Below are 15,802 nucleotides of genomic sequence, written 5' to 3' on the forward strand. Positions count from 1 at the left end.
GCTCTTCATAGACAGTCCCAATAATTCTGACTGACAGGCTTTGGTATCATTGACATTGTCAGGCTGTCTAGGTTTGAGGTGGTGACAACACAATCTCACAATCACACAAAATCAGGAATGAGGTAAGTAATCATTTGGCCGTTCTGTCTTCCAGAGGTCAAGGGGAATGTTAGGTCTAAAAAATCAGGAATTGACTGTATAGCAAGGCTAGAATTGAGGCTTAGTGCACCTCAGTACCCAGTACTTCCATTGTGTTAAAGTTCTAGTTTCCTGTTGATGGGCATTTGGGTTGCCTTCCATTTTTTTCCTGTTACAAACAGAGCTGCAGTGACGATTCTCAAGCATGTATCTCTCCTAACCTTAGGGAGGCTGTACCAGTCTGCTCTTGCTGTCAAAACACGATGCCACAGACTGGGTGACTTAAACAGTAGGAGCTTATCTTCTCACAGTCCTGCGGGCTGAGAAGCCTGGGACAAGGTCCAGTCTTCCATTTCCGGTGAGGGCTCGCTCCCCGTCTTGTCCACAGCCACCTTCTCGCTGTGTCCTTACCCCTCTCTCTCTTTCTCTTCTTTTTTTCCTTTTCCCTCTTTTTAAAAGGCCGAAGTCCCATCAGATTAGGGCCCTACTTTGAGACCTCACTGAACTTTAATTACCTCCTAGGAATGTGAAGTCAAGTGGGCCTTAGGAAGCATCACTACAAACAAAGCTGGTGGAGGCAATGGAATTCCAGTTGAGCTATTCCAAATCCTGAAAGATGATGCTGTGAAAGTGCTGCTCTCAAGATGCCAGCAAATTTGGAAAACTCAGCAGTGGCCACAGGACTGGAAAAGATCAGTTTTCATTCCAATCCCAAAGAAAAGCAATGCCAAAGAATGCTCAAACTATCACACAATTGCACTCATCTCACACGCTAGTAAAGTAATGCTCAAAATTCTCTAAGCCAGGCTTCAGCATACATGAACTGTGAACTTCCAGAGGTTCGAGCTGGTTTTAGAAAAGGCAGAGGAACCAGAGATCAAATTGCCAACATCCGCTGGATCATGGAAAAAGCAAGAGAGTTCCAGAAAAACATCTATTTCTGCTTTATTGACTATGCCAAAGCCTTTGACCGTGGGGATCACAATAAACTGTGGAAAATTCTTCAAGAGATGGGCATACCAGACCACCTGACCTGCCTCTTGAGAAACCTGTATGCAGGTCAGGAAGCAACAGTTAGAACTGGACATGGAACAACAGACTGGTTCCAAATAGGAAAAGGAGTATGTCAAGGCTGTATATTGTCACCCTGCTTATTTAAGTTCTATGCAGAGTACATCATGAGAAATGCTGGGCTGGAAGAAGCACAAGCTGGAATCAAGATTGCTGGGAGAACTATCAATAACCTCAGATATGCAGATGACACCACCCTTATGGCAGAAAGTGAAGAGGAGGTAAAAAGCCTCTTGATGAAAGTGAAAGAGGAGAGTGAAAAAGTTGGCTTAAAGCTCAACATTCAGAAAACGAAGATCATGGCATCTCGTCCCATCACTTCATGGGAAATAGATGGGGAAACAGTGGCAACAGTGTCAGACTTTATTTTTCTGGGCTCCAAAATTGCTGCAGATGGTGACTGCAGCCATGAAATTAAAAGACGCTTGTCCTTGGAAGGAAAGTTATGACCAATGTAGATAGTGTATTAAAAAGCAGACACATTACTTTGCCAACAAAGGTCCATCTAGTCAGAGTTATGGTTTTTCCAATGGTCACGTATGGATGTGAGAGTTGGACTATAAAGAAAACTGAGCACCAAAGAATTGATGCTTTTGAACTGTGGTGTTGGAGAAGACTCTTGAGATCCCTTGGACTGTAAGGAGATCCAACCAGTCCGTTCTAAAGGAAATCAGTCCTGGGTGTTCTTTGGAAGGAATGATGCTAAAGCTGAAACTCCAGTACTTTGGCCATCTCATGCGAAGAGTTAACTCATTGGAAAAGACTCTGATGCTGGGAGGGATTAGGGGCAGGAGGAGAAGGGGACAACAGAGGATGAGATGGCTGGATGGCATCACCAACTCGATGGACATGAGTTTGAGTGAACTCCAGGAGTTGGTGATGGACAGGGAGGCCTGGCATGCTGCAGTTCATGGGGTCACAAAGAGTCAGACACGACTGAGCAATTGAACTGAACTGAACTGAAAGCCCCTATCTCTGAAGATGGTCACAAAGGGACTAGAGCTTCACCATATGGGTTTTGAGGGGATACAGGCAGTCCACAGTAGAGTCGATCTGTGGGATTAACTCCTAAGACTGGAATTGACTTGTTGTGTCAAAGGTAAATACATTTAAAATGTTATTTTACAGTGTTGAATTTCCATCCAAAAACCCTGTACCAATTATAGTCTCAGATCTCTATGTGAGTTGTTTTTCCCCATCTTCACTAACACTGGATATTATCCAACTTTATTTTTTGCCAATATAATAGCCTTTTAAATTTGCATTTAAAGACTTACAGATGTTTTGGAGTGTCTTGCTATATGCTTGCTGGCCATTTGTGGTTCTTTTTCTGAAACACATACTTGACTTCAGTTGGCATTGGGAGCTGAGTCCGCTGCTGAGACTTCTTCCCATGCAGGTGTTCACACGTGGTGTCCTGATGCACACAGGGCTCTCTTTCATTGGAATTTGCCTAACTCAAGAAGGACACATCTATCCAGCTCCCACGAAAGGTTATGTTGTAGTTGTTTAGTCACTAAGTCGTGTCTGATCCTTTTGCGACCTCATGGACTGTAGTCTGCCAGGCCCCTCTGTCTGTGTTACTTCCCAGGAAAGAATACTGGAGTGGGTTGCCATTTCCTTCTCTAGGGGACCTTCCTGACCCAGGGATCAATTCTAAATATAATGTAATGCTACTTACTTCTTCAACATACAGCACAGTTACCCAGAGTGATACATAAACTTCCAATAAACGCACCCGGTATCCACATTATAATAATTAGCAAGAAATATACTCCACAACCATCTGCTGGATTTCCAGCGACCATGGGGACACATGATGTCAGGAAGTTCCTGAGTGCTCATCTAGGGCTAAAGAAAGTAGAAAAGCATCCTTGCAAAGTGTTACTCTCAGGAGGGGTCTGTTTGGAATAGTGCTGACTGTCTTGAGCAGCGCCTAGCATTTAGGGCAAAGCACTCACTTGATACTTGCACAGAGAGTAGTGAGGATGAGTTCACAGCAGCATCAGCCACCAGAGTGTGGCTTTACCCTAAAACTTGCAACTTCCACAGTAAGAGAAAAATCTGTCACCTCTTCTTCTTATAACAGTAATAAATGTTAACTGTTGGGTGAAAATATGGACATATTCTTTTAAAAATGCCACGACACACTTGGTAACAATAATCACTGGGTAGTATCATCCAATACAAAGTTCACAATCTAGTTCTTGGTTGTCTCCAAATGTCTCTTCTTGCCCTTGGTTTGTCTGAATTAGAAACTAAACAAGATCCACACAATACATTTGATTGTTAAGTCTCTTGAATATCCTTTAACCCTCAACAAGCCCTCTCTCATTTTCCTGCTATGCCCATGCTGCGGAATTCAGGTAGTCCTGTGGAAAGGCTTACAATAAGGAAACAAAAGGAGTTCAACTTCCCCCGACATTCAGGTAGTAGCTTTGGGGGAAAAGATGGGAATGGTGGTTTAGTGATGGAGCGAGGAAAGGCTGAGGGAGTGAGTAGGGCTGCGATTCAGCCCCGCCACAGTGTCTGCATGGCCTTCTCTTTTTGGCCACACTGTGTGGGATCTCATTTCCTGACCAGGGACCAAACCTGCACCTCCTGCACTAGGAGGCAGAGTCCTAACCCCTGGACCACCAGGGAGGTCCCTGCTGCCTGGATTTGAGGAAGAGGCTAAATGTCTGAGATGGAGAAAGGACAAAGGAGGCCCTAGGACAGGAGAAAGATGAGAACGCAGAGAAAGATAGGATGAGGGGACTGCAGAGGGAAGACGCTGATGAAACCAGATTGACATTCTCTTCACATCAAAGCAGTAGAGTCATCTTTTCAAAATAGAGTTACACATTTCTCTGGTTTATGCTTTTCCTTATACATTTTCATAGTATGTATGAAGGTTAGGTTTTGTCTCTCCCCGCTTCCTGCCTTGAATTTCCTGTTGTGGTCCCTCTGGATGTTTCATTATTGGTTTTGTTGTCTGAGTTAAGACAGTGTCTTTACCACTTAGTGGCTGAGGCCACTGCCCCATTCAGTCTATTTGTGGTTCTCTTAGGCGTGTATGGCTTTAAGACTTCTGCTTCCTTCTTACACTGATAGTAAGAGCGAGGCAATAGGACCCAAAGTAAAGATTCTGACCCACAAGAAATGAAATGGGCAAATACCTGTCCTTTTTCAGGGGTGTTTGAATCCTTCAGGTCTTTTCTGAAGTTCTGGGTGAGATGTATTCTAAAGCCCAGGTTCCTTGTCTTGGCCTGCAAAACACAGGTTTTTGCATCCCACCTACCTCTCCAACCTCAACTCACACTGTGTTCTCCCAAGCTCTAGCCCACTGGCCCCTTTCCGGGGTTCAGGTGTGCAGTCAAGCCTGCCACATTGCTCTCCCTCCGCCCCGGACCCTCATGGAGTTGGCTCCTTCTTGTCTTTCTTGTCTCTGCTCACGTGTCCTCAGGATGGCTCCTCTGATCCCTTATCTAAAGGACTCCCCTGCACCCCACAGTGATTCTTGGTTCTTTTTCCTTGTTTTATCTTCATTGCACTTCTAGCGTTATCTGGTCTGTGGGTTTGATCGTTAAGTGTCTTCTATGGATTAAATGTTTGTGTCCTCTCAACATTCATATTGTGAAGGTCTACCACTCCAGTGTTCTTGCCTGGAGAATCCCAGGGACGGGGGAGCCTGGTGGGCTGCCGTCTATGGGGTCGCACAGAGTTGGACACGACTGAAGCGACTTAGCAGCAGCAGCAGCAACTCTCATACCACATGATGGTAGTTGAAGATGGGCTCTTTGGGAGGTAATTTGGTTGTGAGGGTGCAGCGCTCATGAATGGGATTAGTGCCCTTGTTAGAAGAGACAGGAGCGAGCTCATCTCTCTTTCTCTCTGCTATCTGAGGACACAGCAAAAAGACAGCTGTCTGTAAACCAGAAGGAGGGCCCTCACCAGAACCCAACCATGCTGGCACCATGACCTCAGATTTCCCAGCCTCCAGAGCTGTGAGAAATAAATATTTGCTGTGTAGGCCCCCAAGTCTATGGAACTTCTTATAGCCCAAACTGACTACAAGGGCCTGTGTTCACCAGTTCATGAGATCCGGGAGAGTAGACTGAATAGGCCTTGTTTACTGCCATTTCTCCAGCCTCTAGAACAATGTCTGGAAGGCAGTAAATACTCAGACGTGACTTATTGAATGTATTGTGAATGGAGAAAAGTTCCAAGTCTCAAAAGGTCAGACTGCCCCATTGTTCCCTTTACATTTGGTCCTTCCTGGTGATAAACTAGGCATCCACAACTCCTCTCAGACACAGCCAGCTGCCTGCACAATCATTCACCTCAAAGCCTTGAGACGTTAATGACCCTCCCAGTGGTGGCTTAGGTTCTTGAAGAAAACTGCTGGAAAACTGGAAGAAAATCCAAAGAGCATTTTGGAGATGTGAGACAAGGATTTGAAAAGGATTTGTAAGGACAATCCTTGTAAAGGACAAGGATTTGTAAGCTTCTCAACAAGCTTACAAAGTAAGAATTAGTATCCCCATTTTACATATGAGGAAACTGAGGCTCAAAATGGTAAAGCAAATTGTTCAGGATCAAATAGCTAATACGTGGCAAAGCCAGGGTTCAAGCTGAGGTCATGCTGACTGCAGCTTGTGTGTGTGTGTGTGTGTGTGTGTTTCTTATGCCCCACCTCTGCCATCTCTGCTCTGAAGACAAGGGCGGTGGTGGGGATGGAGCAAAGGGGGTGCTGACATTACACAGATATTAAAAGACCCATGAGAACTGGATTGAAGAACACTTCCCATGTTCCAACCATCTATATTGATTTCAAATATGCTTTAGAAGCACCTGCAGCAGAATAGGCTCTGCTGTCTTGAAACAAAGGGTCTAATTCACTGTCATTTTAAAAATAATATAAACAGACATGTGGTTTAGTAGCCACATGGTTTATTTCTCACCATTCTCCTGACAAATGAAAATTATTTAAGAACACACTGTGTACACAGATAAGAAACAAAATGTTTTAAACGATGCACAGCAAAATCCAGCAGCATAGAAGAGTACACGCGAGCTCTTGCTCACTGCACAGGCTAAATCCAATCACTTATTTAAACAGTAATAAAAATACAATCTTTTATGGATCTTGTACAGACCACAAAAGAGGGAAATTATTGCCATATGTGATTTTTTTACTAGGCAGTTTTCTTCAGTGAGCTGCACTGGCAACTCCAAATATAGACGCAGAAGGCTGTGTATTTTAAAGGAATTAATGTTGTGAGTTAGAGACTACACGGTATCGCCACTGGCACTTTCCATCACGGTTTGTGCACACCGCACGATCATCTGATATAACATTACATTTAAAAACTATATCTGAGTGACAGTTTTATCACATTCACACACCATGAGCTGGTTAAGGAGGCAATGCTGCAGTGGCCTCCTGTCGTGCCTTGCTGTTGGTAATAAGGACAGTACATTGTGGTTAAAAGAAATTAGACATCAATATGGTTAAGTTGTTCCAATTCATTAAAGGCCATCGGTGGCCACCACTGGGACAGTGAGTTCTTTTGCAGTGTATATATCCTAGCGCCGAACACCATCATTGGTTAAAATGTTGTCTGAAAAGTCAGTTTCTGTGCTGAAAACTATTTTCACAAAACTGAAAGCTACTAAGCTGTTTTAATGTACTTTTCCTTCTCATTAGCATATCTATGACCAAGTTCTCGGAAACCTTTGGAATTTCCTCTCTTTTTAATAGGTGCTCTTATTTAGATCTCACCCATTTAAGATGACTACCTAATAGGCTTTAGAGTGGTGGTGAGAATTTCACCAGGGAAACCCTTTGCTCGTCGGGAATGTTCAGCTGCTGAGCAGTGCTCTGAAGCCACAGCAGTGCAGAGCTGGACTCGACAAGAACACTCAGGAAGCTGTTGTGCTGTGAGTGTCATTTCGGAGAATCTTTCCAAACTGCACATAATTCACAGTTATGTGAGTGGCACAGTGGTGCTATCGCTATGTGTTGAAAAAGACTAGCATATGATGTTCTCTTCCGTGTTATCTGTTTGCTAGAAAGCACTTTGGGTCAAGGTCATTATAACTAGGGCCCTGGGACACCCTGTAGTCTCTAAGAATGTCTCTGGCCCGTAAACAGATTCTAGTTGGTGATCTTCCATGTGAGTATCTGTTTCATGAAGGTAGTCTGAGCAAGAATCGCAGAATTGGAGGACAATCCTGGCAGTGCCACCGAACACCCTGGATAGGTTCTGTCCCATAGTTATCACACTGGAAACCCGCGTGTTGCACAAATCCACTTTCAGCTTGCATTTGCTGAAGTTTTTCTGTGTTATTGTTTTTTAACTTTAATAACTCTAATATTCCTTATGTTCAGGGAATTCCTGTGTTGTTGTTTTAGTGGCTAAGTCATGTCTGACTCTTTGCGACCTCAGGGACTGTAGCCTGCCAGGTTCCTCTGTTCATGGGATTTCCCAGGGAAGAATACTGGAGGGGGTCTGTTTCCTCCTCCAGGGGATCTTCCCGACCCACGGATCGAACCCACATTTCCTGCACTGGCAGGTGGATTCTTTACTGCTGAGCCACCCTGGAAGCCCCCACTTCCTATAAATAGTAGAACTATTGTCTTCATCTGATGCCTCCCCAGTAGCAGTGTTCATGTGGCTGTGGAGACGGGGTCAGTCATCGTCTTTTCCCACGTACACTCGGTGGCTCGTGGGAACTCATGAAATGGAAGGCTTAAAGAGATGCTTTTCAAGACGTGCTGTCGTTGGCTTGCGGAGGACTCTTTGGAAAATGTATGTACTTCGGTGTTCTGCCTGGGACTGGGAGGCCAGCTTTAGTTAGCTTTATGAAACCCTTCTGCACTTGGCTGGCAACCTCTCTTGCTGTCCTGTTACCCTCCCCTGCTCTCTTCTGCTAGCGTCGAGACTCTACTTCTTCAGGAGGGTATTTCAGGAGTAGTCGTTCAAGCTTCTTCTGGACTTCAACAGTCCACAGTTGGCTAAATGTATCATCACACAGGTGTCCTCTTATCATCCAAGGATGACCATTTGAACCTTCTGGACCATCACTCAAAGGCAATATAGAGTATGAGAGGGACTCCCCATCCTTCCTAGGATCTAAAGGACTTTTTGGTCTAGCAGGTAAACTTACTTTATCAAAAACTAGTATAACTCTCCTCATATGTCTTTTAGGATTTGAAAATTCTCTTTCAAAGTTCCCAAGGCTATTGGTTAATTGGTCCCAAACAATCTGAGGTACCTGAATAACTCTCTGTGGACATGGAAGCCCTATTCCAGCCTTCCTCTGGAGTTTTCCCACACATCCAATGGGATTTTTAAGTGTTTCTGTCTGAAGTCTGCCCAAACTTTCAAGGTCCTAAACTGCTTGGGCACGCGGCACTTTGAGAACAGCAATCGTCTGTAACAATCTCTGATAATTTTCATGCGAGGCCGAGCACCGCAGGCCTCTCTGGCCACTGTGACTGCCCTCCGGCCCCACTTGGCACCGGCTCGGGAAGCCACCTCAGGGAAGCTCGATAGAGGCTCCACGGCACCTTCCCTGGTATTTTTACACAATAGGGACCTCTATAAATTATAGCGTTTTGGCCCTTCAACTGCAAAGGAACCAAAGACTGTCACTGGGCCATCAGGAATCTCCCCCGTGTAGAGGAGGTGGACATACATGCAGCGAAAAGATGCCTGAAATTTTAGAATTTCATTGTTTCTCGAGTAATCTTTTTACTTGACAGAAATAAGTGTTGCGCTTACATTGTCTCAGCCTATTTTGAAAATGAGATAATGCATCTTCAGGGTGGGAGAGAGAATCATCCCTCCTGACACATTTTGCACAGTGATAACAGGATGAACCAGGAGGGAGAAGCTACTTAGAGCAGCTGCTTTCTTTCCAAATTGCGCTGCAGAGTAGTAAACTATCAAAGCCACACTCAGCTTCCCCTTCCATCAACACGATAGAAGATGACTTCAAGGCCAAAGCAGCCTGCGCTCCGTCACAAAGGAGGGCTCCTTTCATATCCAGATGCAGCTCTGTAATCCTCTGCAGACTCCCAGCATCACTTACTGGGTTGGAAGTTGACTATTTGCCTGGCTTTTGTGTTTCCTTCACTATTAGAGTCCGAGCCGCAGCAGGAGGAACGTACCATCAACCTTGCTGATGGACACTACAGAGAGAAAATTAAAAGGGGTTGGCTGTGGAATGAAAGTTCCTGGTTGACCAATGTTCCCAACACATAGGAAAAAAGTTGGTCTTTAAGTGATAGATCCATCCTAGATTTTTACGTGGCAGAGAGAAGTTAGGTGCATATTGTGCTGTTCTTTGCTGGAAAAAGTTCACAAGTGAGGCTTGATGTGTGTGTGTGTGTGTGTGATAGCTTATGGTGAACAGTGATCTCTGAAGAAGAATATTTAGCAGGACCAGGGACCAGGGACCAAGCTTGATCAGTCAAGAGCGTTTGTGTAGCAGAGTTTTATTTTTTTTTAATTTTTTTTTCATGTTCCAACATTTTAGTTTTTCTCATTTAATCCTTTTTAATTTAATTTTTTATTTTTATTTTTACTTTATTTTGCTTTACAATACTGTATTGGTTTTGCCATACCTTGACATGAATCCACCACAGGTGTACATGGGTGTACACCACGGGGTATACAACCCTCCCACCTCCCACCCCATATCATCTCTCTGGATCATCCCCGTGCAGCAGAGTTTTATTAAAGTGAAAAAGGGACAGAGAAAGCTTCTGACACAGACATCAGAAGGGGGCAGAGAGTGCCCCCCTTGCTAGTTTTAGCAAGCTGTTTTATGTCTGTTAGAAAGCTATTAATCGGATAAGAGAGACACCTCAAGGCTGGAGGAGTTTCACCAGGCCCTTCTCCCACAGTACGTGTTTTTGAGATAGGATGGCACAGGTGTGTCATCCCCTAGATGTAAAACAATTGACATGAATACTGGTTTGTTGAGCTATTATCACCCCAAGGTTTGAGAAAAGAAAAAAAGTTAGTTTTAGGTGGAACCATTTTGAAGAAAGGAAGATTCCAAAGCAAATGCATAGTTTCATTAACACAGCTTAAGAAAACCATTTCCATGAAGAGTTTGTTTCTTCCTGCTACTTAGGGGAGGGATAAAAAAAATGTCTGACACTTGCAGCCTGTCTCCTCTGTTCGGAGACCCGTGGCCTTCCTGCCTGTTATCCTCTCCTGTGTGTGAGTCCAGCTCACCTGGAAGCCTCATTACTAATTCAGGGAGAAGGATGCCAAGCCCCACCCCCCTGCCTCCCCACCGAAGGAAGGATGAGCATGGTGTTAATGAGAGCTATCAGGACAGATGAAAGGAGATACTTTGTGCACCTTCATGTGAAGAGGCAAACATTAATAAAACCATCTTGGGCGTCAGCATCCTGAGATGCTCCTGGTACCCATTGCTGGCCTGCTTTTCCTATAACATGGTAAAGACATCTTAACATGTTAAAGACAAACTACTCCTACCCAGAGTAGTTTTACGTCTTTAAATCATAAATCTGAAAACCAGGGAAGACAAAGTAAGCTCCAAATCCAGTGTTTCCTCAACTCTGGGCAGAGCAAAGCCATCTGTGAGGCCTGTCCTGGACTCTGCCTTAACTGGCTGGGATCTCTCTGTTGAACAGTCTCTCTGCTGGGTCTTGAACTTGGGCAGATGTGGGGCCCTGACTAACGCAAATCAGCATTTTACAGAGGAGGAAATTGATATCCACAGAAGGGACCCGAGAGCCTCTGGGCACAGCAGAACCAGGACTGAACTCAGCTCCAGAGCACATCAAGACCCAATCAAGCCACATTTCCTTTGTCAGTAGGCACAGATCTTGCATTGTGGGCTTTAGGGCCACGGATCTGAAGATTCGGTTGTTCAGAGCAGAAGGCAATTTGGATCAATTGTCCTGTTCAGTCTGCACCAGGAAGCTCTTTACTGAGCTCCTGACACCCTGGGAGAAATACCATCATCCAGCTCTGAAAATGCCGGATTAGCACGTCAGCTGGGGCTGCTTAAACTTTACCTTTAGGTTATCTCTCTATTTAATGCCTCGGGGCTCTGTTCTATTGATCACTGAGTCTGACTCACTGCTGATGTTTTTGAACAATTGACCATTACTTCAGGTAAATGGGGGATCCAGAGGGAAGAAGGTGTTTGTGGTCCTGCAATTTCCTGGCATATTACCCATCTGGGAGATGGTTTAGGAGTCTACTGGAGAAGACATTTTAAAAAATACAGCTCAGCACCACACTTTTTGTGAAAATTGACACCTAACTTAATTCAGGAGAAATCCAGAAGAGCTAGAATGTAGAGCTTCCTTGCCTGAAGTTGTGGAGCCAGTATGAGTGGGTTTGACCTTGGCACAAAAGCAAAGAAAGTCTGATCTTGGCTCAAAGGGGCCCCTTTGGGTCAACTCAATGATTATTTGCAACCTGTGTTGGAGAAACAGCTGTAGACTCAGTTCTATTAATGTTTTTCTGCCTCAGATGTTAATTTAAGGTAGAGACACTCATTCCTTTTGGTTGTTGTTTAAACCTGTGGTTTTAGTGTTTATCCTAAGTCAAGTCATAAAAGAATCTCCAAACTTACAAAGCTCGGCTGATATTAACGTATTTTTGCGCATAGATACATGCCATTTGTTTTGAGGTGGGGTTAAGAGGCTCTTCTGAAGTAGAAGTTTTAAAACATGTGGGTTTGAAACCTATAGACCTGCTAGCAGTAAATAAAGAGTAAGGTAATAGAGCCGATCAAGCCTCCTGTTTACACAGTACTTTTGCTTCTCACAGGGACAACGGCATTTCTTAGAGTGATTTGCTGGGTGGGGTGGAAGGGTGGGCCTTAAAAAGCACGCCCCACACACTGACACTTTAAACTCAGACAAAATGATCTGTTCTTTTTATGGTTAATTGCTGAGGCTCTCCTTGGCAGTTTAGTTAATTCCTGAGAGAGGGAACACACAGACTTTAACTACATTGGGTCTATTTCTCCAGGTGGAGAATGCGTGGAGGCGGGAGATAGTGTTCAGTTCTATTTTGTTCCTGGTAGAGATATAAAGCCTCTGGCATATGATCTCAGTTAATCCTCTAACAACTCAAAAGTTCAGCAGGATTATCACTGCTTCATAGATTAACCCCATGCATGGGGACGTGAGCAAATTGCTGAGTTGCACAGGTAGAATCTGGATTTGTCTTAGCCCAGGTTATATAACAAAACACGACAAGCTGGGTGGCTTAATCAACAGACATTCATTTCTCACACACCTGGAGGCTGGGAACGGAAAATCAAGGTGGCAGTAGATTGGGTTCCTGATGTGGGCCTTCTTCCTGGTTCCTAGACATCTGTCTTCCAGCCGTGTCCTTACATGCCTGGGAAAGAGAGAGAGAGTTCTGGTCTCTCTGCTTCTTATAGGAACACTAATCCCATCATGGGGCCCCTCCTCATTACCTCATTAAACTTAATTATCTCCCTAATGCCCCACCTCCCAGTGCCAACCCATTGGGAGTTAAGGCTTCAATATATAAACTTAGAAGGGAGACAGTCAGTCCTCAGTAGGAGATGTCCTCACTTCCTGCCACCTTGCTGAGCCTTGGCAGGGATTGAAGAAGCACCGGAAAAAGGACCAGATGGGTAGGGATCTGAGAACCCTGGTGGCCACTAATATTGGGAGGCGTTCCCAGGGGCAAGATGTAGCCTTGAGAATGAGATCATCTATAGGAAAGAAAGAGCATTCTTTTCTCCTTTTTCTTTTGTAACCCTAACTCGTAGCATGTAAATGTGATGCCAGTATGTACACACTCACACAGTACGTACATTCACACTCGTATATCTGTGGAGAGCGATACAGAGGGATAGAATAGGGTTAGAGTCTATTACATTAGTTAATTCTGGAAGGTGAAATTCTAAGTTATTTGATCTTTTTTTCACTTATCTGTAGTGTTTACTTCTCTAAAATGACCTGTTTATTATTTGTGTATATATAAAATTGATATTCCAAATCCTCCCAATATATCTTTTCATGATTTGAGTTCTTTTTCAAAGGTCACTTGTGTTGTGTCTGTGTACTTCAAACCAATAGGTTGTAAATTCAGGCATTTAGTGTTAACTCTTATTTTCCTTCCCACCATACTGATATATTTGCTGTTGTTGGTGGTTTGCTTTTGTGTGAGACTGACTAGTTGTTTTGATATCCTATAGCTGCAGTCTAAGTGATTAAGTGTTTTTCTGAGCTCTCCTCGAGGCTTTCAACAGCATGAGATTTTGTGCCCTTACAGTTATGAGACAGAAGTGAAGACCATTTGTTGTTGTTCATTTGCCAAGTCGTGTCTGACTCTTCATGATTCCCTGGACTACAGCACACCAGGTTCCCCTGTTCCTCACCATCTCCCAGAGCTTGTTCAAACTCATGTCCATCATATTGGTGATGCCATCCAACCATCTCATCGTCTGTCGTTCCCTTCTCCTCCTGCCGTCAATCTTTCCCAACATTAGAGTCTTTTCCAATGAGTCAGTTCTTCGCATCTGGTGGCCTAAGTATTGCAGCTTTAGCTTCAGCATCAGTCCTTCCAATGAGTATTCAGGATTGAGTTCCTTTAAGATTAACTGGTTTGATCTCCTTGCAGTCCAAGGGACTCTCAAGAGTCTTCTCCAGGACCACAATTTAAAGGCCTTTTATGAAATGGAAAAAGGGGAAGTTAGGAAAACTGAGCCCACTGGGATGTCCAGCAATCCCTGTCCCACAGATGAATGACTTTGTTACCTTTTCAAAGAAGAGTCAATTTTTGATTCATGGACATTTAAAAAATAAACATTAAATGAAGCTAGTCTTATTTTTTTTCCAGTATTATTTGGGAACAAAGATTAAAATAAACAAATAGGAAAAGGAAAGCCTTTAGTTATTCTTTGTAACATTTAAAGCTTAAACAAAGTGGCTTAGTGGGAGCTAAAATTAATTAGAAATCAAAATTGTATTTGCTTCATCAATATTAAAATAAATCCAAGGGAAAACAAAGAGGCTCTTTTGTCATTAAGTTTAATTTGATGTAACGGTCTTAGTTGTTACTGTTTGCAACTGTGGGGGTTTTCTTTAAAAGAATGTCTGAGCATGTATTTTGTAAAACATCAACAATTTGTTGAGTTATCTATAGAAGGCAGATGATTCAAAGGGGAAGAAGGAAGAGAAGGCTTTAGAACAGGCAGGTGAGGTGAGGTCTTAATAGCAGCTCAAGACCTGCATGGTGGGTGGGGTGGCTGAGAAGCCGGGGAGGAGCCAGATGTCTGCAGGGGCCCCAGGGGCAAGGTTCCTCTCTCCTGTCCGCCACCGTGTTGCTGGGTAGCGTTCTCAACTCCCTCGGGGACGGCTTGGAGAGGGCAATGCAGTGTGAAGCTGTGTTTCCTCTGGCAAGAGCAGGGAGCAGGGAGAATCCTATAGAGTGTGAGATAGCCTCTTTTAGAAGAACTGGGGCAAGTGGGGTGGCCACTGGACAGTTGGAAGGCACCCTGTGAGAACTGAGACAATCGAGTCTGGGCCACGCAAGTCTGAGCCTTGGCGTATAATGAGTTAGGGTTAGGGTTAGGATTAGCACGCCCTGTGACCCGCTGCTGTGTGCAGGAAGGAGCCCTTGGATAGAACCATCCTCTGCTGGCAGTTTGGTCCGTGCCAGGCCCTGTATTAAGTCAGAGGTATTCATGCATTTTCTCATGCAAGATTCACAACAACCCTCAGGAGAAGAAATGAGTCCCCCCCGGTTTTTAATAATACAACATCAATTTATTTATCTCATTCTCTGATGGCTGTACCTCTCTTTTCATTGTGCAGAAACACATATAAAGTTTTTCGCTTTTAATCATTTTTAAATAGTTTAATAAATCACATTCATTCACATTGTTATGCCACCACCATCCTCCCAAACTGAAATGGTACCCATGAGAGAAAATCTTCCCCTCCCTCTCCCCACAGCCCCTGGCAGCCACCGTTCAACTTTGTCTCTATCCTCTCTATACTCTAGGACTCTCATATAAGTGGAATGATACAATGCTTGTCTTTTTGTGTCTGACTTATTTCACTTAGCATCGTGTTTTCAAGTTTCACCCATATTGTGGTATTATTTTATTTTTAATTTTATTATTTTTTATTGCAATATCATTGACATAACATTGTATAAATCTAAAGTGTACAATGTGATAAACAGTATCCCCATTTTATGGACTGGGTATCTGATATTTACATTGAATAACTTGCCCAGGGCCGTAAGGGGAACAAGTGCAGAGTTCAGTTCAGTTCAGTTCAGTCACTTAGTCATGTCCAACTCTTTGCGACCCCATGGACTGCAGCACGCCAGGCTTCCCTGTTCATCACCAACTCCCGGAGCCTACTCAAACTCATGTCCATTGAGTCAGTGATGCCAACCAACTATCTCATCCTCTGTTGTCCCCTTTTCCTCCAGCCTTCAATCTTTCCCAGCATCAGGATCTTTTCCAGTGAGTCAGCTTTTCGCATCAGGTGGCCAAAGTATTGGAGTTTCAGCTTCAGCATCCATCCTTCCAATGAATATTCAGCACTGATTTCCTTTAG

At 44.0% G+C, this 15,802-nt stretch overlaps 1 pseudogene; it reads right to left on the reverse strand.

The window, feature by feature from the left end:
- Nucleotides 1–7,248: 7,248 nt before the first annotated feature.
- On the reverse strand, nt 7,249–8,894 carry LOC138444034 (ZZ-type zinc finger-containing protein 3 pseudogene; annotated as a pseudogene).
- Nucleotides 8,895–15,802: the final 6,908 nt, after the last annotated feature.

The sequence above is a fragment of the Ovis canadensis genome, chromosome 7, assembly GCF_042477335.2.
Source record: "Ovis canadensis isolate MfBH-ARS-UI-01 breed Bighorn chromosome 7, ARS-UI_OviCan_v2, whole genome shotgun sequence".
In the NCBI taxonomy this organism is placed as follows: Eukaryota; Metazoa; Chordata; class Mammalia; order Artiodactyla; family Bovidae; genus Ovis; species Ovis canadensis.